General features: G+C 50.9%; 1 long non-coding RNA gene across 1 annotated transcript in view; it reads left to right on the plus strand.

Moving 5' to 3' along the window:
* The first annotated feature begins 503 nt into the window (after positions 1-503).
* LOC129643292 (uncharacterized) overlaps positions 504-19,835 on the plus strand; it is a 72,583-nt gene continuing 53,251 nt past the window's right edge. Inside the window, exon 1 of the long non-coding RNA XR_008710224.1 lies at positions 504-713. This is a non-coding gene — a long non-coding RNA (uncharacterized LOC129643292). The remainder of the gene's footprint in view (positions 714-19,835) is intronic.

Genomic DNA, 19,835 nt, shown 5'->3' on the forward strand with positions numbered 1-19,835 from the left:
AGTCATGGGAGGGGACTAGGGCCTCAAGATGCATTGAAGAAGGACTCTCGATATGTTTCTCGGGTTGCGGCGGGAAACCCTCATTTCCCCCGACTTCTGCCGGGGACCTGAGGGAACTTCCCAGGGTGCCTCTAAGAGGTGAGGGACGCTGTGGAGTTGGCGGGGCCTCTCGGGCCTCCACTGGGTTTGTAGCTATGGAAGAGGGCCTCATCTCGAGTGGAGGCAGGAACCTCAGGCTTCCTCTCCAATTCTGACTCTGATCGTAGTGTCCCTGCAGAGTTGGGACAGGAGAGTCAGGCTACGTCTTTTCTGAGGAATGGAACTCCGCTTGTCTCTCGAGTTGTTCATGGGGTTTCAGGCCCCTTGTCAAACTGTGTGTGGAATCTGCAGGTTTTTCCTGACGATGCACGGGGGTGTCAGTGACCCTTCGTTTTGTGTCTTCATCCACAGGGTTGCCTTCGAAGAGGTGTCCGGGCATCGGGTTCTTATGAAGAGCGGTCTAGGAAATCAGGGTCGTTCAGCATTTGGCACCACCCACGTGGGTAGTCTCGAATTTCCTCATGAAACCGGCCTCATCCTGAGCTGTGCCGCGAAGGTCGTGAAACCCTTCCAGACAAAGCAGAGGAATCGACCCTCCTGTGGCGATCAGGAGGGGAGAAGTGGCTCAGATGAAGTGCTGCTGGGAACCTCGGTGTTTCCCTCAAGTGAGACAGGTATGTCGGGTAACTTTTGGGGTAGCATAAAGCGTTCCAAGTACCGTTTCGCTCTTCAACATGGAACGTGGGACTTCTCTTGGGGTGCTCCAGCGGGCAAGGGCCTCATCTTGGGATGACTGGGGAACCACTTGGTTTTTCTCGGGTTGTGGTGGGATATTTGAGTTACGGCAGGGAATTCATGCTTCCTCTTGTGTTGGCCCACAAAAGTTTTATCTTCCATTCGAGATTCGAGGAAGAGCTGGAGGTGCGCTCTAGTCACTGAAGGCAAAAGAGACCCCACCAAGGCTTGTGTGCAGGACCTAATGTTCATGTCAAGGGGCGACAGGGATCTCAGGGTTGCATTCCAGACTCACCCTGGAGTCAGGCCTCGTCTCGAGGGGAAGCAAAGGACTCTGCTCTCCTCTCGAGTCGGACGGGTATGTCTTGTTGCCCACTGAGTGGCTTAAAGGGAGTCAAACCTCCTCTGGTGTTTGGAGGGAGGACACGGGATTGCTCGCCAGGCAATGCAGGAAATGAAGGCCCTCATCTCCCGATGACTGGGGCGTCTCGTAGGTTTTCTCGAGCTGTGGCGCTAGTGTGGGGTTTCTCACGAAGTAAGACTGGGAGCTCAGTGAGCCTCTCACGTGGTGCCAGGGCAGTCAGGTCTCTATGCACGTGGTGAGAGGGAGCCCGTCATTGTTCTCGAGTCATGGTAGGGGAATTGGGCCTGAAGACGTGTTAAAGAAGGACTCTCGAGGTCTTTCTTGGGTTGCAGCAGGAAACCCTGGGTTCCATCGACTTGTGCCAGTGACCTCAGGAAGCTTCTCAGCGTGCCTCTGAGAAGTCAGGGACACTGTGGAGTTGGGAGGGGCCTCTTGGAACTCCACGGGTTTGGTGCAATGGAAGAGGGCCTCATGACAGGTTGAGGCAGGAACCTCAGGGTTCCTCTCCTGGCTTCGAATGTGCTGGAACTGACTCGGATCGCAGAGTCCCTGCAGAGTTGGGACAGGAGAGTCAGGCCTCATCTTGTGTGGAGGAATGGAACTCCACTTGACTCTCGCATTGTTCATGGGGTGACAGGCCACTTGTCGATTTGTATGTGGAACTTGCGGGGTTTTCTGGATGATGCACCGGGGTGTCACTGCCCCTTCGTGTTGTGCCTTGATCCACAGGATTGCCTTCAAGTTGGGTTCTGCCATCGGGTTCTTATCAAGAGCGGACCAGGGAATCGGGGTCTTTTGGCATGTTGCACCACCCACGAGGCTATGTCTCGAATTTCCTCGTGAGACTGACCTCATCTTGATGTGCGCCAGGAAGGTCGGGAATGCCTTCCAGACAAAGCAGGGGAATCGAACCTCCTGTCGCGATCAAGAGGGGAGAAGAGTCTCAGATGAAGTAGTACTGGGAACCTCGGTGTTCTCCTCAAGTGAGACTGGTATGTCGGGGAACTTTTGGGGTCACATCAAGGGTTCCAAGTAACTTTTCGCTCTTCAATACGGAACATGGGACTTCTCTTGAGACGCTGTAGCGGGCAAGGGCCTCATCTTTCGATGATGGGGGAACCACGTGGTTTTTCTTGAGTTGCGGCGGGATTCTCGAGTTACGACGGGGAATTCAGGCTTCCTGTTCAACTGGCCCAGGGAAGTCCAGTTTTCATTCGAATTGCGAGTTAGAACTGGGGATTGCTCTCGAGACACTGCAGGGCCAAATAGACCTCATCTAGGCTTGTGTCCAGGACCTAATGTTCCTCTGCTGGGGCAACAGCGATCTCGGCATTGCATTCTCGACTCACCCGGGGAGTCAGACCTCATCTCGAGGGGAAGCCAAGGACACCGCTCTCCTGTCGAGTCGGGACGGGTATATCTTGGAGCTCACTGTGTGTCCTAAAATGAGTCAAGCGTCCTGTGGAGTTTAGAGAGAGGACTCAGGATTGCTCTCCAGGCCATACAGCAAAAGAAGGCCCTCATCTCGTGAGGACTGGGGCGTCTCGTGGGTATTCTCGAGCTGCGGCTCCAGTGTGGTGTTGCTCACGAGGTATAATGGGGAGCTCAGGGAGCCTCTCCTGTGGCACCAGAGAAGTCAGGTTTCTATGCGCGTGGCTAGGGGGAGCGCGTCATTGCTCTCGAGTCATGGTAGGGGAATCGCACCTCAAGACGCGTTGAAGAAGGACTCTCGAGGTCTTTTAAGGGTTGGGGCAGGAAACCCTTGGTTCCCTCGACTTGTGCCGGTGATCTCAGGAAGGTCTAAGGGTGCCTCTGAGAAGTCAGGGATACTGTGCAGTTGGGAGGGGCCTCTCGGGACTCCACTGGGTTTGGTGCAATGGAAGAGGGCGTCATCTCAAGTGGAGGCAGGAAACTCATGTTTCCTCTCCTGACTTCCCCTGGGCCAGATCTGACTCGGATCGCAGTTTTGCTGCAGAGTTCGAACAGGAGAGTCAGGCCTCGTCTTGTGTGGAGGAATGGAACTCTGCTTGCCTCTCCAGTTGTTCACGGGGTGACAGGTCACTTCTCGAGCTGTGTGTGGTACCTGCGGGTTTCTCCGGATGATACTCGGGGGTGTCAGTGCCCCTTCGTGTTGTGCCTTCATCATAAGGGTTATCTTCAAAGAGGTGTCCGGGCATCGGGATCTTATCAAGAGCGGACCGGGAAATCGGGGTCTTTCGGCATGTGTCACCATCCACGAGGCTATGTCTCGAATATCCTCGTGAGACCGGCCTCATCCTGAGATGCACCCGGAAAGGCGGGAACCCCTTCAAGACAAAACAGGGGAATCGACCCTCCTGTCGCAATCAGGAGGGGAGAAGGGGCCCAGATGTAGTGGTGCCAGGAACCTCGGTGTTCTCCTCGAGTCAGACCGGTGTGTCAAGGAACTTTTGAGGTCGCATCAAGGGTGCCAATACCGTTTCACACTTCAAGACGGAACGTGGGACTTCTCTTGAGACGCTGTAGGGGGCAAGGGCCTCATCTTGCGATGACGGGGGAACCACGTGGCGTTTCTCGAGTTGTGGCGAGATTCTCGAGTTTCCACGGGGAATACAGTCTTCCTCATGTGTTGGCCCAGGGAAGTCCTATCTTCCATTCGAGTTTCAAGGGAGACCTGGGGATTGCTCTCGAGTCACTGCAGGGCAAAATAGACCTCATCTAGGCTTGTGTCCAGGACTTAATGTTCGTCCCTAGGGGCGACAGGGATCTCGGGGTTGCATACCAGACTCACCCGGGGAATCAGGCCTCGTCTCGAGGGGAAGCAAAGAACTCCGCTGTCCTTTTGAGTCGCGATGGGTATCTCTTGGAGCCCACTGTGTGCCCTAAAGGGAGTCAAGCCTCCTGTGGTGTTTGGATAGAGGACTCGGGATTCCTCTCCAGGCCATGCAGGAAAAGAAGGCCCTCATCTCGCGATGACAGCGGCGTCTCGTGGGTTTTCTAGACTGCCGCGCTAGTGCCGGGTTTCTGACGAGGTACGAGAGGGAGCTCAGGGAGCCTCTCATGTGGCGCCAGGGAAGTCAGGTCCCCATGAGATGGCTAGGGGGAGCTCGTCATTGCTCTCGAGTCATGGTAGGGTAATCGGGCCTCAAGACGGGTTGAAGAAGGACTCTCGAGGTCTTTCTCGGGTCACTGCATAAAACCCAGGGTTCCCTTGATTTGTGCCTGCGACCTCAGGGAGCTTCTCAGAGTGCCTCTGAGAAGTCAGGGATACTGTGCAGTTTGGAGGGGCCTCTCGAGACTCCTCTGCATTTGGTGGAATGTAAGAGGGACTCATCTCGAGTTGAAGCAGGAACCTCAGTGTTCCTCTCCATTTCTGACTCAGATCGCAAGGTCCCTGCATGTTGGTACAGGAGAGTCAGGCCTCGTCTTTTCTGGAGGATGGGACTCCTCTTGCCTCTTGAGTTGTTCTCGAGGTGACAGGCCACTTGTCGAGCTGTGTGTGTAACCTGCCCGTTTTTCCGGATGATGCACAGGTGTGTTAGTGCCCCTTCGTGTTGTACCTTCATACTCAAGGCTGCCTTCCAAGAGGTGTCCGAGCATCGGATTCTTATCAAGAACGGACCGGGAAATTGGAGTCTTTCGGCAAGTGGCACCACCCACAAAGCTACGTATCGAATTTCCCCATGAGACCGGCCTCATCCTGAGTTGTGCAGGGAAGGTCGGGCCCCCTTGCAGACAAAGCAGGGGAATCGACCCACTGGTCACGATCAGGAGGGGAGAAGGGGCTTAAATGAAGTGGTGCCAGGAACCTCGGTGTTCCCCTCGAGTGAGACCGGCATGTTGGGGGACTTTTGGGGTTGCATCAAGGGTGCCAAGTACCGTTTCGCACTTCAAGACGGAACCTGGGACATCTTTTGAAACGCTGTAGCGGGCAAGGGCCTCATCTTGCGATGACGGGGGAACCACGTGTTTTTGCTCGAGTTGCGGTGGGATTCTCGAGTTATGACCGGGAATTCAGGCTTCCTCTTGTTGGCCTTGAAATCCAATCTTCCATTCGGGTTGCTAGGGGGAGCTGGGGATTGCGCTAGAGTCACTGCCGGGCAAAAGAGACCTAATCTAGGCTTGTGTCCAGGATCTAACGTTGCTCTCCAGGGGCATCAGGGATCTCGGGTTTCAATTCCAGACTCATCTGGCGAGTCAGTTCTCACCTCGAGGGTAAGCAAAGAATTCCGCTCTCGTCTCGAGTCGTGATGGGTATCTCTTGGAGCCCACTCTGTGTACTAAAGGGAGTCAAGCCTCCTGTGGAGTTTGGAGAGGGGACTCGGGATTGGACTCCAGGCCATGCAGGAAAAGAAGGCCCTCATCTCGAGATGACGGTGGCGTCTAGTGGGTTTTCTCGAGCTGCGGCGCCAGTGTGGGGTGTCTCATGAAGTACCACGGGGTCTCAGGGAGCCTCTTGTGTGGCGCCAGGAAAATCCAGTATTCCATTCGAGTTGCGAGTTAGAACTGGGTATTGCTCTCCAGTCACTGCAGGGCAAAATAGACCTCATCTACGCTTGTGTCCAGGACCTAGTGTTCCACTACTGGGCCGACAGGGATCTCAGGGTTGCATTCTTGACTCACCCGGAGAGTCAGGCCTCGTCTTGAGGGGAAAAAAAGGACTCCACTCTCCTGTCAAGTCGGGACGGGTATCTCTTGGAGCCTACTGAGTGGCGTAAAGGGAGTGAAGCCTCCTATGGAGTTTGGAGAGATGACTCGGGATTGTTTTCCTGGCCATGCAGGAAAAAAGGCCCTCATCTCGCGATGACAGGGGCGTCTCGTGGGTTTTCTCCAGCTGCGGCGCCAGTATCAGATTTCTCACGAGGTATGACGGGGAGCTCAGAGAGCCTCTCGTGTGGTGCTAGGGACTTCAGGTCTCCATGCGTGTGGTGAAGGGGAGTGCGTGATTGCTCTCGAGTCATAGTAGGTGAATCGGGCCTCAAGACGCATTGAATAAGGACTCTCGAGGTCTTTCTTGGGTTGCGGCAGGGAACCCTGGGTTCCCTCGACTTGTGTCGGTGACCTCAGGCAACTTCTCAGGGTGCCTCTGAGAAGTCAGGGACACTGTGGATTTGGGAGGGGCCTTTCGTTACTCAACTGGGTTTGGTGCAATCGAAGAGGGCCTCATCTCGAATGGAGGCAGGAACCTCAGGGTTCCTCTCCATTTCTGACTCGGGTCGCAGGGTACCTGCAGAGTATGGACAAGAGAGTCACGCCTCGTCTTCTGTGGAGGAATGGATCTCCGCTTGCCTTTCGAGTTGTTCACGGAGTGACAGGCCACTTGTTGAGCTGTGTGTGGAACCTGCGGGTTTTTCCAGAAGATGCACGGGGGTGTCAGTGCCCCTTCGTGTTGTGCCTTCATCCACAGGGTTGCCTTCAAAGAGATGTCCGGGCATCGGGTTCTTTTCAAGAGCGTACCGGAAAATTGGGGTCTTTCAGCATGTGGTACCACCCACGAATTTCCTCGTGAGACCGGCCTCATCCTGAGGTGCACCGGGAAGGTCGGGAACCCCTTGCAGACAAAGCAGGGGAATCGACCCACCGGTCGCGATCAGGAAAGGAGAAGGGGCTCAGATGAAGTGGTGCCGGGAACCTCGGTGGTCCTCTCGAGTGAGACCAGTATGTCGCGGCACTTTTGAGGTCGCATCAAGGGTGCCAAGTAGTTTCGCACTTCAAGACGGAATGTGGGAATTCTCTGGAGATGCTGTAGCGGGCAAGGGCCTCATATTGCGATGACGAGGGAAACACGTGGTTTTTCTCGAGTTGAGGCGGGATTCTCGAGTTACGACGGGGAATTCAGGCTTCCTCTTGTGTTGGCCCAGGAAGTCCAATCTTCCATTCAACTAGTCAGAGAGAGCTGGGGGTTGCTCTCGAGTCACTTCAGGGCAAAGAGTCCTCATCTAGGCTTGGGTCCAGGACATAATGTTCCTCTCCAGGGGCTACAGGGATATCGGGGTCGCATTCCAGTCTCACCCGGTGGGTCACACCTCGTCTCGAGTGGAAGCAAAGGACTCCACTATCCTCTCGAGTCGGGACGCGTAACTCTTGGAGCCCACTGAGTGGCCTAAAGGGAGTCAAGCGTCCTGTGTAGCATGGACAGAAGGTTCACGCTTGATCTGCATGCCATGCAGTTAAAGATGGCCCTCCTCTCGTGATGACGGGGGCGTCTCATGGGTTTCCTCGAGCTGCGGCGCCAGTGTGGGATTTCTCACGAGATATGATGGGGAGCTCAGGGAGCCTCTCGTGCGGCGCCAGGGAAGTCAGGCCTCCATGCGTGTGGCCAGGCAGATCGCGTCATAGCTCTCGAGTCATGGGAGGGACTAAGGCCTCAAGATGCATTGAAGAAGGACCATCGAGGTCTTTCTAGGGTTGGGACGGGAAACACTCGTTTCCCTCGACCTCTACCAGGGAACTTAGGGAACTTCCCAGGTGCCTCTGAGAGGTGAGGCATACTGAGGAGTTGGAGGGGCCTCTCGGGACTCCACTAGGTTTGACGAAATGAAAGAGGGTCTCATCTCGATTGGAGGCAGGAACGTCAGGCTTCCTCTCCATTTCTGACTCCGACCGCAGGGTCCCTGCAGAGTTGGGACAGGAGAGTCAAGCCTCGTCTTGTCTGAGGAATGAAACTCCGCTTGCCTCTCGAGTCGTTCAGGGGGCCTCAGGCCCCTTGTCAAGCTGTGTGTGGAACCTGCGGGTGTTTCCGGACGATGCACGGGGGTGTCAGTGCCCCTTCGTGTTGTGCCTTCCCCCACAGGGTTGCCTTCAAAGAGTTGTCCGGGCATCGGGTTCATTTCAAGAGCGGACCGGGAAATCGGGGTCGTTCGGCATGTGGCAGTACCCACGTGGCTCATCTTGAATTTCCTCGTGAGACCAGCCTCATCCTGAGGTGCGCCGGGAAGGCCGGGAACACCTTCCACACAAAGCAGGGGAATCGACTCTCCTGTCGCGATCAGGAGGGGAGATGGGGCTCAGATGAAGTGGTGCCGGGACCCTCGGTGTTCCCCTCCAGGGAACCCGGCGTTTCAGGGAACTTTTGGGGTCGCATCAAGGGAGCCAAGTACCGTTTCGCACTTCTGGACGGAACATGGGACTTCCCTGGAGACGCTGTAGCGGGCAAGGGCCTCATCCTGTGAAGACGTTGGAACCACATCGTTTTTCTCGAGTTGCGTCGGGATTCTCGAATTACGACGGGGATTTCAGGCTTCCTCTTGTGTTGGCCCTGGGAAGCCCAATCTTCAATTCGAGTTGCGAGGGAAAGCTGGGGGTTGTGCTCGAGTCACTACAGGGCCAAAGAGACCTCATCGAGGCGTGTGTCCAGGACTTAATATTCCTCTCAAGGGAAGACAGGGATCTCGGGTTACCATTCCAGACTCCCCCAGGGAGTCAGGCCTCGCCTCGAGGGGAAGCAAAGGACTCCGCTCTCCTCTCAAGTCGCGAAACGGATCTCTTGGAGCCCATTGAGTGGACTCAAGGGTGTCGAGTCTCCTCTTCAGTTTGGAGAGAGGACTCGGGATTTCTCTCCAGGCCACGCAGGAAAAGAAGGCCCTCATCTCACGATGACGGGGGCGTCTCATGGGTTTCCTCGAGCTGCGGCGCCCGTGGGGGTTTTCTCACGAGGCACGACGAGGAACTCAGGGAGCCTCTCGTGCGGCGCAAGGGAAGTCAGGTCTCCTTGCGCATTGCGAGGGGGAGCTGGTCATCACTCTTGAGTCATGGGAAGGGACTAGGGCCTCAAGACGCGTTGAAGAAGGACTCTGGAGGTATTTCTCGGGTTGCGGCGGGAAACCCTTGCTTCCCTCGACTTCTGCCGGGGACCTGAAGGAACTTCCCAGGGTGCCTCTGAGAGGTGAGGGATGCAGTGGATTTGGCAGGGCCTCTTGGGACTCCGCTGGGTTTGGCGCAATGGAAGAGGGCCTCATCTCGAGGGGAGGCAGGAACCTCAGGCTTCCTCTCCAATTCTGACTCCGACTGCACAGTCCCTGCAGTGTTGGGAAAGGAGAGTCAGGCCTCGTCTTGTCTGAGGAACGGAATTTCGGTTGCCTCTTGGGTTGTTTCGGGAATCTCAGGCCCCTTGTCAAGCTGTGTGAAGACCCTGCGGGTTTTTCCGGATGATGCACGAGGGTGTCAGTGCCCCTTCGTGTTGTGCCTTCACCCACAGGGTTGCCTTCAAAGAGGTGTCCCGGGCATCGGGTTCTTATCAAGAGCGGACCAGAAAATCGGGGTCGTTTTGCACGTGGCACCACACACGTGGCTAGTCTCGAATTTCCTCCTGAGACCGGCCTCATCCCGAGGTGCGCCAGGAAGGCCGGGAACCCCTTCCAGACCACGCAGGGGAATCGACTCTCCTGTCGCGATCAGGAGGGGAGAAGGGGCTCAGATGAAGTGGTGCCGGGACCCTCGGTGTTCCCCTCGAGGGAACCCAGCGTGTCGGGGAACTTTTGAGGTCGCATCAAGGGTGTCAAGTACCGTTTCGCACTTAAGGACGGAACATGGGACGTCCCTGGAGATGCCGGGAACTTCGGTGTTCCCCTGGAGTGAGACCGGTATGTTGGGGAACTTTGGGGTCGCATCAAGGGTGCCAAGTAGCATTTCGAACTTTAAGATGGAACGTGGGACTTCTCTTGAGACTCTAGCGGGCAAGGGCCTCATATTGTGATGAAGGGGGAACAACATGGTTTTTAAGAGTTGAGGCTGGATTCTCGAGTTACGACGGGAAATTCAGACTTCCTCTTGTGTTGACCGTGGGAAGACCAATCTTCCATTCGAATTGTGAGGGAGAGATGGAGGTTGCTCTCGAGTCACTGTAGGGCAAAATAGACCTCATCTAGGGTTGTGTCTAGGACATAATGTTCCTCTCCAGGGGCGACAGGGATCTCGGGGTTGCATTCCAAACTCACCCGGGGAGTCAGGCCTCGTCTCGAGGGAAGCAAAGGACTCCGCTCTCCTCTCGAGTCGTACCGGGTATTTCTTGGACCCAACTGAGTGGCCTAAAGGGAGTCAATCCTCCTGTGAAGTTTGGAGAGAGGACCAGGGATTGCTCTCCAGGTCAGGCAGGAAAAGAAGGCCCCCATCTCTCCTTGATGGGGGCATCTTGTGGTTTTTCTTGAACTGTGGCGCCACTGTGGGTTTTCTCACGAGGTACGATGGGGTACTCAGGGAGCCTCTTGTGTGGTACTAGGGAAGTCAGTTTTCCTGCTTGTGGCGAGGGGAGCGCGTCCTTGCTCTGGAGTCATGGTAGGGGAATCGGGCATCAAGAGACGTTGAAAAAGGACTCTGCAAGTCTTTCTCGGGTTACTTCAGGAGACTCTGGGTTCCCTCGACTTGTGCCAGTGACCTCAGGTAGCTTCTCAGGGAGCCTCTGAGAATTCAGGGATACTGTGGTGTTGGGAGGGGCCTCTCGGGACACCACTGAGTTTGGTTCAATGGAAGAGGGCCTCTTCTCTAGTTGAGGCAGGAACCTCAGGGTTCCTCTCCATTTCTGACTCCGATCGCAGGGTCCCTGAAGAGTTGGGACAGGAGAGTAAGGCCTCGTCTTGTGTGAAGGAATGCAACTTCACTTGCCTTTCGAGTTGTTCATGGGGTGACAGTCCACATTTGGAGCTGTGAGTGGAATTGGCGGGTTTTTCCAGACGATGCATGGGGATGTCAGTGTCCCTTCGTGTTGTGCCTTCATCCACAGGGTTGCCTTCGAAGAGATGTCCGGGCATCAGGTTCTTATCTAGAGTGGACCGGGAATTCGGGATCTTTCGGCATGTGGCACCAACCATGTGGCTACTTTTCGAATTTCCTCATGAGACCGGCCTCATCCGGAGGTTCGCAGGGAATGTCGGGAACCCCTTGCAGACAAAGCATGGGAATCGACCCTCCTATCTCGATCAGCAGGGGTGAAGGGGCTCACAGGAAGTGGTGCCGTGAACTTTGGTGTTTCCCTCGAGTGAGACCGGTATGTCAGGGAACTTTGAGGGTCGCATCAAGGGTGCCAAGTACCGTTTTGTACTTCAGGATGGAACGTGGGACTTCTCTTGATACGCTGTAGCGGCCAAGGGCCTCATCTTGTGATGATGGGGGAGCCACGTGGTTTTTCTCGAGTTGTGGAGGGATTCTCGAGTTACGACGGGGATTTCAGGCTTCCTCTTGTGTTGGGCCAGGGAAGTCCAATCATCCATTCGAGTTACGAGGGAGAGCTGGGGGTTGCGCTCGAGTCACTGTAGGGCAAAGGAGACCTCATCTAGGCTTGTGTTCAGGACCTAATTTCCTCTCCAAGGGCCACAGGGATCACAGGTTTGCATTCCAGGCTCACCCGGGGAGTCAGGCCTCGTGTCGAAGGGAAACAAAGGACTCCGCTCTCCTTTCGAGTCGCGACGGGCACCTCTTGGAGCCCACTTTGTGGCCTAAAGGGAGTCAAGCCTCCTGTGAAGTTTGGAGAGAGGACTTGGGACTACTCTCCAGGCCATGCAGGAAAAGATGGCCCTCATCTTGCGATGACTGAGGGGTCTTGTGGGTTTTCTCGAGCTGCGGTGCCAGTGTGGGGTTTCACACGAGGTACGACGGGGAGCTCAGGGAGCCTCTCGTGTGGCGCCAGGGAAGTCAGGTCTCCGTGTGCGTGGCGAGGGGGAGCGTGTTATTGCTCTCGAGCCATGGTAGGGGAATCTGACCTCAAGACGCATTGAAGAAGGACTCTCGAGGTCTTTCTTTGGTTGTGGCAGGAAACCCTTGTTTCACTCGACTTTTGCCCGTGTTCTCAAGGAGCTTCTCAGAATGCCTATGAGAAGTCAGGGATGCTGTGGAGATGGGAGGGGCCTCTCGGGACTCCACTGGGTTCGTTTTAATGGAAGAGGGCCTCATCTTGGGTTGAGGCAGGAACCTCAGGTTTCCTCTCCATTTCTGACTCAGATCGAAGCATGCCTGCAGAGTTGGGATTGGATACTCAGGCCTCATCTTGTCTGAGGAAGGGAACTCCGCTTGCCTCTCTCATTGTTTAAGGGGTGACAGTCCAGTTGTGGAGCTGTATGTGGATCCTGCGGGATTTTCCGCATGATGAACAGGGTTGCCAGTGCCCCTTCGTGTAATGCCTTCCTCCACAGGGTTGCCTTAGAAGAGGTGTCCAGGCATCGGGTTCTTATCAAGAGCAGACCGAGAAATCAGGGTCTTTCGGCACGTGGCACCAACACGAGGCTACGTCTCGAATTTCTTCATGAGACTGGCCTCATCCTGAGGTGCGCCATGAAGGTCGGGAACCCCTTCTAGACAAAGCAGGGGAATCGACCTTCCTGCCGTGATCAGGAGGGGAGAAGGGGCTCAAATGAAGTGGTGCCAGGAACTTCGGTGTTCCCTTGGAGTGAGACCGGTATATTGGGGAACTTTTGGGGTCGCATCAAGGGTGCCAAGTAGCATTTCGAAGTTTATGACGAAACATGGGACTTCTCTTGAGACTCTGTAGTGGGCAAAGTCCTCATATTGCGATGAATGGGGAACCACGTGGTTTTTAAGAGTTGCGGCGGCATTCTCGAGTTACAACGGGAAATTCAGACTTCCTCTTGTGTTGGCCCAGTGAAGACCAATCTTCCATGCGAATTGCGAGGGAGAGATCGGTGTTGCTCTCGAGTCACTGTAGGGCAAAATAGACCTCATCTAGGCTTTTGTCCAGGACATAATGTTCCTCTCCAGGGGCAACAGGGATCTTGCGGTTGCATTCCAGACTCACCCAAGGTAAGGCCTCGTCTCGAGGGGAAACAAAGTACTCTGCTCTCCTCTCAAGTCGCGACAGGTATCTCTTGGAGCCCATTGAGTGGCCTAAAGGGAGTAAAGCCTCCTGTGAAGTTTGGACAGAGGACCAGGGATTGCTCTCCAGGTCAGGCAGGAAAAGAGTCCCCAATCTTGCGATGACGGTGGCGTCTCGTGGGTTTTCCCGAGCTGCGGCGCCAGTGTGGGGTTTCTCACGAGGTATGACGGGGAGCTCATGGAGCCTCTCATGTGGCGCCAGGGAAATCAGGTGTCCATGCGCATGGCGAGGGGGAGCGTTTCATTGCTCTCGAGTCCTGGTAGGGGAATCCGGCCTCAAGACGCGTTGAAGATGGACTCTTGAGGTCTTTCTCGAGTTGCGGCAGGATACCCTGTGTTCCCTCTACTTGTGCCGGTGACCTCAGGGAGTTGCTCAGGGTGCCTCTGAGAAGACACTGATACTGTGGTTTTGGGAGGGGCCTCTCGGGACTCCACTGCTTTTGGTGCAATGGAAGATTGCCGGGAGCCAGCGAGAGACATTCCACTCGTGACAAATGTCATGAGGAAAGAGTCTCGGCATACGCAAAGGCGGGATCGAGCCTCCGGGAGTTCCCCCGTATATTCTTGAGCATCTACCCCCAAAAACCAAAGTCTGCCTTCTTATTGCTTTGTTCTCTCACCTCTGACATTACTGGGGATGTCCCCCACCACCATCTCACTCTCTCTGTCAAAGAGCTAACTTACAGCTCCAACTAATAATGTTCCTGTGCAATTAATAGTGTTTAAATCCAAACCCCTCAGATGGTTTTCTAACTCGCCTGACAAGTTTACCTGGTCTCCTACAGCTATGCATACGATTGTGTACAGTCTCCCAGCCTCGAGATGCACGGGAAGTTTAAGATATTCAAATAGCTTAGAGCCTCTCAGAGAGTTAGAAACTGTCAGAATAAAACTAGTAAAAGATTTCATTGATGAACCAATGCTTTTTGCCAAGTTTCCACATCCCCTGAATTGTATCCTTGAATGTGTGCTAATTAATGTAGTTGGTATGTAGAAAAAATAAGTAGTGGCCTTGATGTTAGTAACTTTAGACCCTTAAGGTAATAAATTCTTTTCTTTGTTGTAAACCCATTACACATCCTCCCTATAGGAATGCAATTTTATCTTCGAAAGATGGCGCCAAACCTTAAACAATTACTCTTAGAGAAAATAACTCTTATGGTTGATAAGTCTTTGTCAAGAGTCATAAAATGTTAATAGGTCTTCTGGCCAGAAGATGATGTAAATCATCTAAACCATTTTTATACGATAAATCTGCAGAAAAGAAACCCTGGTTTTTGATAAGGATTAAAGACTGCTGACTTTGCATCCCCTATTATCCTCTATGTGTAACTTAGGGTATTAAAACCTGTGTTGAAAATAAAGCTACGGGCCTTGCTCACCAACGCTTGGTCTCCCCATGTCATTATTCCCCTCAATTTTCAGATGAGTGTCCATCCGGAGCGTGGATAACCTCTGCGACCATTTATTTGCCTGGGCTTCGAAGACCCACTCGATAAGGTGTCTAAGGTGGGGCACCTTCCTCTATTCTAGAGGGCACTTGCAGCCTCTGTGGTCAGAGCTAACCTGGTGTCACGGGTTATATTGATTTTCCGCGTAAACCAAGCTACTCAGCTGCTTTTCTCCACTGAATTTTCCTACTGAGCTATCCTCATTCTATTACTCTTTATATCTTTGATGAATAAATAAATATATAAATAGGTCGCCTACTCCATCTTCCCTTCGAATACCCTGGATCAGCTGGGGCTGGACTTCTGCAGGTGGCGCCCGAGACAGGCATTTCGAAGGTAAATCCCCAACCCCATTCCCCCAGTGTTCAGTTTTGGGGACAGATAGGATCCCACTTAGGGGGCTGCAGATCCCCCTGTAGAATAGACAGGGCGAGAGGAGTGGGAAGTGTTGAAGAGTTAGAGAGAAAAAACGGTTTCTAAAAAGGCTGACAAAAAAGGCCTAATCTTTAGATAGCTAAAAGCAAAATCTTTTACTATCCTTAAGTTTCTGACATGGGCAACACTGAATCAAATGAAAGACAGCTCTTTATAGGAGTAATTTTACAGTTATTAAGTAAAAGAAGAATCAAGGTTAAAAAATCTTCCATTCAATCATTTTTTACATTTGTACAAGACCACTGCCCTTGGTTTCTACAACAAGGCACTGTTAACCTAGATATCTTGAAAAAACTAGGAAAACAGCTAAGAGCTTATTGTGCTCAGCAAGGTTTGGAAAAAATCCCTACTTACACCTTTCCTCTGTGGAATATGACTAGAGATGTTTTAGATCCAGCTCATGAATTTGAAAAGGTACCTGTTAAAGAGGAAAGTAAAGTTGGAAAAGTACCTGTTAAACAAAAAAGCAAATCTGAAAAGGTACCTGTTATAAAGAAAAGTGAAAATGAAGAGGCTATACCTAGCTATCGACAGCTAAATGAATGGCTAGCCGCTATGACTGCCAATGAGCATGTAAAAGATAGGGATGAAAAGAAAGATCAGCTCTCCCCTCAATTTGAAAAAGGTTTAGAGGAAACAGCAGCTTGATGCCATTCTGATGAGGATTGTTTTTTTTTTTTTTTTATCTAAAGATGCTCCTAAAAGTTTAAGAAAACATCCCTAATCAGACCATCCGCTCCTAGGAGGTTGAGGGAAACATCCCCGATCAGACAGTTCGTAAGATGTAGTTACCAAACAGTTAAAGGATCTCCGGAACAGAAGAGGAAAACTTCGGGACACTCCCATCCCCCTATGCCTCCTCCTCCATGTCGGGGTAAAGGGCCACCGCTAGGAGTTTCCCGGAGAAGGATTTTCTCTAGTCCCAAGGATGAACTTGATCCTCACCTTGAGGCTTCTTTTCTAGTCCCCTCTGCAGTTTAGCCAGGGTAAAGAGGTTACAAAATAAATAAAAATATTCTCTAAAATTAAAAAAAAAATTAAAAATGGATTTCTCTGCATCAAAGAATAGACAAATATTTATGGACTGTGGAATATGATTAGAAATGTCCTGGACCTCCATCACGAGGCTGTTAAATAGCCTATGGGGAGGCTATAGAGGTGGATGGTGGTGAGTCTCCATTTACTGCACAGATCATATTTTCTGCCATTGAAAAAAAAAAAAGGAGGGAGAAAGTGGTCTACCTCCCGAGGAAGGAGAGGGCTTACAGGACGCTGCGGCCGAGAGCCCTGGCGAGCTCCCTCCCCCTCTGCGCAAACCTTTAAAAAACTTATCCACCACTTTCTGATTTAAGGCGACCGCCACCGCCTTCGATTGTGCCTCCCAGGACCCAGGAGTTCCCCACTTTGCCCCCAAAGCCTCCCAAAGTGTTGCCTAAGACTGAGGAAGATAAAAGTTTTTTAAACAAAGGAGCTTTTAGTACACAATATGCAGAGCATGCTCCTTGGAGAAAACTCCCTCAGGGGGGTCTCACCCAGGCTAGGAGAAAAGCGAAAAGGCAAGGAGATTTAATAACAATATTAACCCCTGATGTGCCGCTTACTCCAATTCCAACCGGAGTGGCTGGCCCCCTATCTGAGGACATTGTAAGATTTGTCCTGGGGCGTAGCTCGCTCTCTTTAAAAAAAATAAATAAATAAATAAAAAAGAAAGAAAAGAAATTTCGCTGGTGCATGGTGTAGTAGATTCTGATGATATTGAGAAATTAAAGTCTTGATCTCACTGCCTATCAAAACTGTACAAATTAATAAAGGTCAAAGAGTAACACAGCTTTTACTTTTACCTTACTATCAGACAAGGAAAAACTTGACTTCTCAAGCTAAGAGCCACAAAACATTTGGATCTAGTGATCTAGCCTTTTGGGTGCAGGAAATTACAGTTCCAAGGCCTTTAAAAGATCTTTTACTTCAAGAGAATAAAACGCCAGGGCTATTAGACACAGGAACAGACGTCTCTTAACATTGCTGGGAAAGACTGGCCCAGCTCCTGGCCAACACATAATACTGAAAATGAGTTGGTGGGATTAGAGAAAGTGGTATGTGGGGTGGAGATGCTGTACAGGTGGTACATTTAACAATATATATTGTTATAAATACATAATATAAATGTATTTGCCTAATTACCGTTTGCCTAATTAGGTATGGGTATAAATAAAATATAATAAAGGTATACCTAATTCTATTTATAGATCTATACTTAATTAATTTGTATATAAATTAATATGTATACTATATACACACACACATATATATATACTGTATAATTAAATATATATGGCAGTAATATAATGTGTGTGTGGCTGATATTAATTGGTATGGATTGATGTGCTGTGATGATATATGTTCTATATACTGTATAATTATAAATGTGTGACATGTATTATTACAGTATATTGGTTTGTGTTGGTTGGTATTAGCTGTGTATGTGTTGTATTGCTGTAATATATATTAATTAATATATTAATTATAAAGATTAATTCAAGTATATTGATTTATATATATTATATGTCAATAACTTTATACTTGTTGCCATATATAAATACATATATAAATGCATGTTGCATTTAGGTATATCTGTATACCTGTATACCAAAATGAGATAAGGAGGTTATACATTTATTACTTAAATTTATACAGAGACCTAAACTAAACATTAGACCTAAATTAACATATCCATAGGGAAACAGCTAGACAAATAGTGAAGTTATGTTCCAATTGTAATTAATCACTTAAACGTAAACACACAGGGGCAGACTACAATGATGAGACACTAGATGCCTGAATTACAGGCTACGACTCGGCCCCTGGTCAAGTAAAAAGGCCTCCTTACGGGAGCGTGAAAAAGGCCAGATGTGTTGCTAACTTGTGGGAGAGGGTATGCTTGTATATTTCTACAGAATGCAGATTCTCCGGTTTGGATCTCAGACAAATTCGTCATGTCACATTCCCCAAAGACCAGGTTCGCGGCGCGCGCACTTGCTCGCTCCCCCTCCCCCAGCCAGCTCTCGCCTCCGTGCCGCCAGCAGCGCCTCGCACCCTCCTCGCTGCACCCCATGACCTAGAGCAAAGAAGTCTGTGCAGCGAGTGAGGGCCAGAGAGGAAAGCGCGCCCGCGGAGTGCCGTCCAGACCAGCGTGGCCCCACCGGCGAGAGGGGACCGCCCTGAGCCCAAGCGGTGGCGGCTAGCCCTAAACCACGAACCCTGCCCCTCCGCCCGCCATAGGCGCCTTGGCCCACAGCCTGCCGCTCGCGTTCTGCCTCCTGATGCTGGGGACACTGCTCCCCCGGGCTGACGCCTACAGCTGCTCCCTGGTTCATCTTGTTTAAACCCTCAATATAATGTTTGCTCCTTTGTAATGCTACAACATTCACCTTATCTTATGATGTAACCACTTATTGAATTATGGTCTTGCTGTATTACAACAACTACAGGATTTAATGCAAACACGACGGTTTGTGGGCTTACTTATCTTGGGAACAGCAGCTTTGATAAGTGCAATCACTTCTGTTACTGTGGCAGCAATATCATTGACTCAACAAGTACATACTGCTCAATATGTTGATTCTATGTCCAAAAATGTTTCTTTAACATTGGCAACACAGGAAGCTATAGAGAGAAAATTAGAAATGAGGGTAGACGCCCTAGTGGAAGCAGTTATACATATTGGGACTGAATTGCAGGCTTTAAAGGTGAAAATGGCATTGTCTTGTCATGCTGACTATCGGTGGATATGTGTAACACCCCTGAAAGTAAATGAGACAGATTTTGAATGGGAAAACATTAAAAACCATATTTCAGGTATCTGGAACAGCTCTGACATTGGTTGAGACGTAGGGAAACTTCACTATCAAATAGCAACCATGGAGCACTCCCGATTAGATTTTACTGCTGCTGGAACAGCAAATGATTTCTTCCATACTTTCCCTAACTACATCTCAGGAAAGAATATTCTGTCTAATGTCTTTAGCTATGCTGCGGTGGCTGCTTTAATTCTGCTTCTCATAATCATTCTTCCTTGTATTGTCAGGATTCTTCGGCAGAGTATTCAGAGGCTCGCGACTGAGCTACATCTGGCTGTTTTAAGAAATAAAAAACGGGGAGATGCCGGGAGCCGGCGAGAGACATTCCACTCGTGACAAAGGTCATGAGGAAGGAGGCTGGGCATACACAAAGGCGGGATCGAGCCTCGGGAGTCCTCCCGGATATTCTTGAGCACCTACCCCCGAAAACCAGAGTCTGCCTACTTTATTGCTTTGTGCTCTCACCTCTGACTTTACTGGGGGCTGAGCCCCACCACCATCTCACTCTCTCTGTCAAAGAGCTAACTTACAGCTCCAATTAATAAAGTTCCTGGGCAATTAGGAGTGTTTAAATCCAAACACGTCAGATGGCTCTCTAACTCGCCTGACAAGTTTACCCGGTCTCCTACAGCAATGCATACAATTGTTTACAGTCTCCGAGCCTCGACAGGCACGGGAAGCTTAAGATATTCAAATAGCTTAGAGCCTCTCAGAGAGTTAGAAACTGTCAGAATAAAACTAGTAAAAGATTTCATTGATGAACCAATGCTTGTTGCCAAGTTTCCACATCCCCTGAATTGTATCCTTGAATGTGTATTAATTAATATAGTTGGTATGTAGAAGAAATAAGTAGTGGCCTTGGTGTTACTAACTTTAGACCCTTAAGGTAATAAATTCTTTCCTTTGTTGTAAACCCATTACACATCTGCCCTATAGGAATGCAATTTTATCTTCGAAAGATGGGGCCAAACCTTAAAATAATTACTCTTAGAGAAAATAAGTCTTACGGTTGATAAGTCTTTGTCAAGAGTCATAAAATGTTAATAGGCCTTCTGGCTAGAAGATGACGTAAATCAACTAAACCATTTGTATACGATACATTTGCAGGAAAGAAACCCTGGTTTTTGATAAGGATCAAAGGCTGCTGACTTTGCA

The sequence above is a fragment of the Bubalus kerabau genome, chromosome 2 (genome assembly GCF_029407905.1).
Source record: "Bubalus kerabau isolate K-KA32 ecotype Philippines breed swamp buffalo chromosome 2, PCC_UOA_SB_1v2, whole genome shotgun sequence".
Taxonomy (NCBI): domain Eukaryota; kingdom Metazoa; phylum Chordata; class Mammalia; order Artiodactyla; family Bovidae; genus Bubalus; species Bubalus kerabau.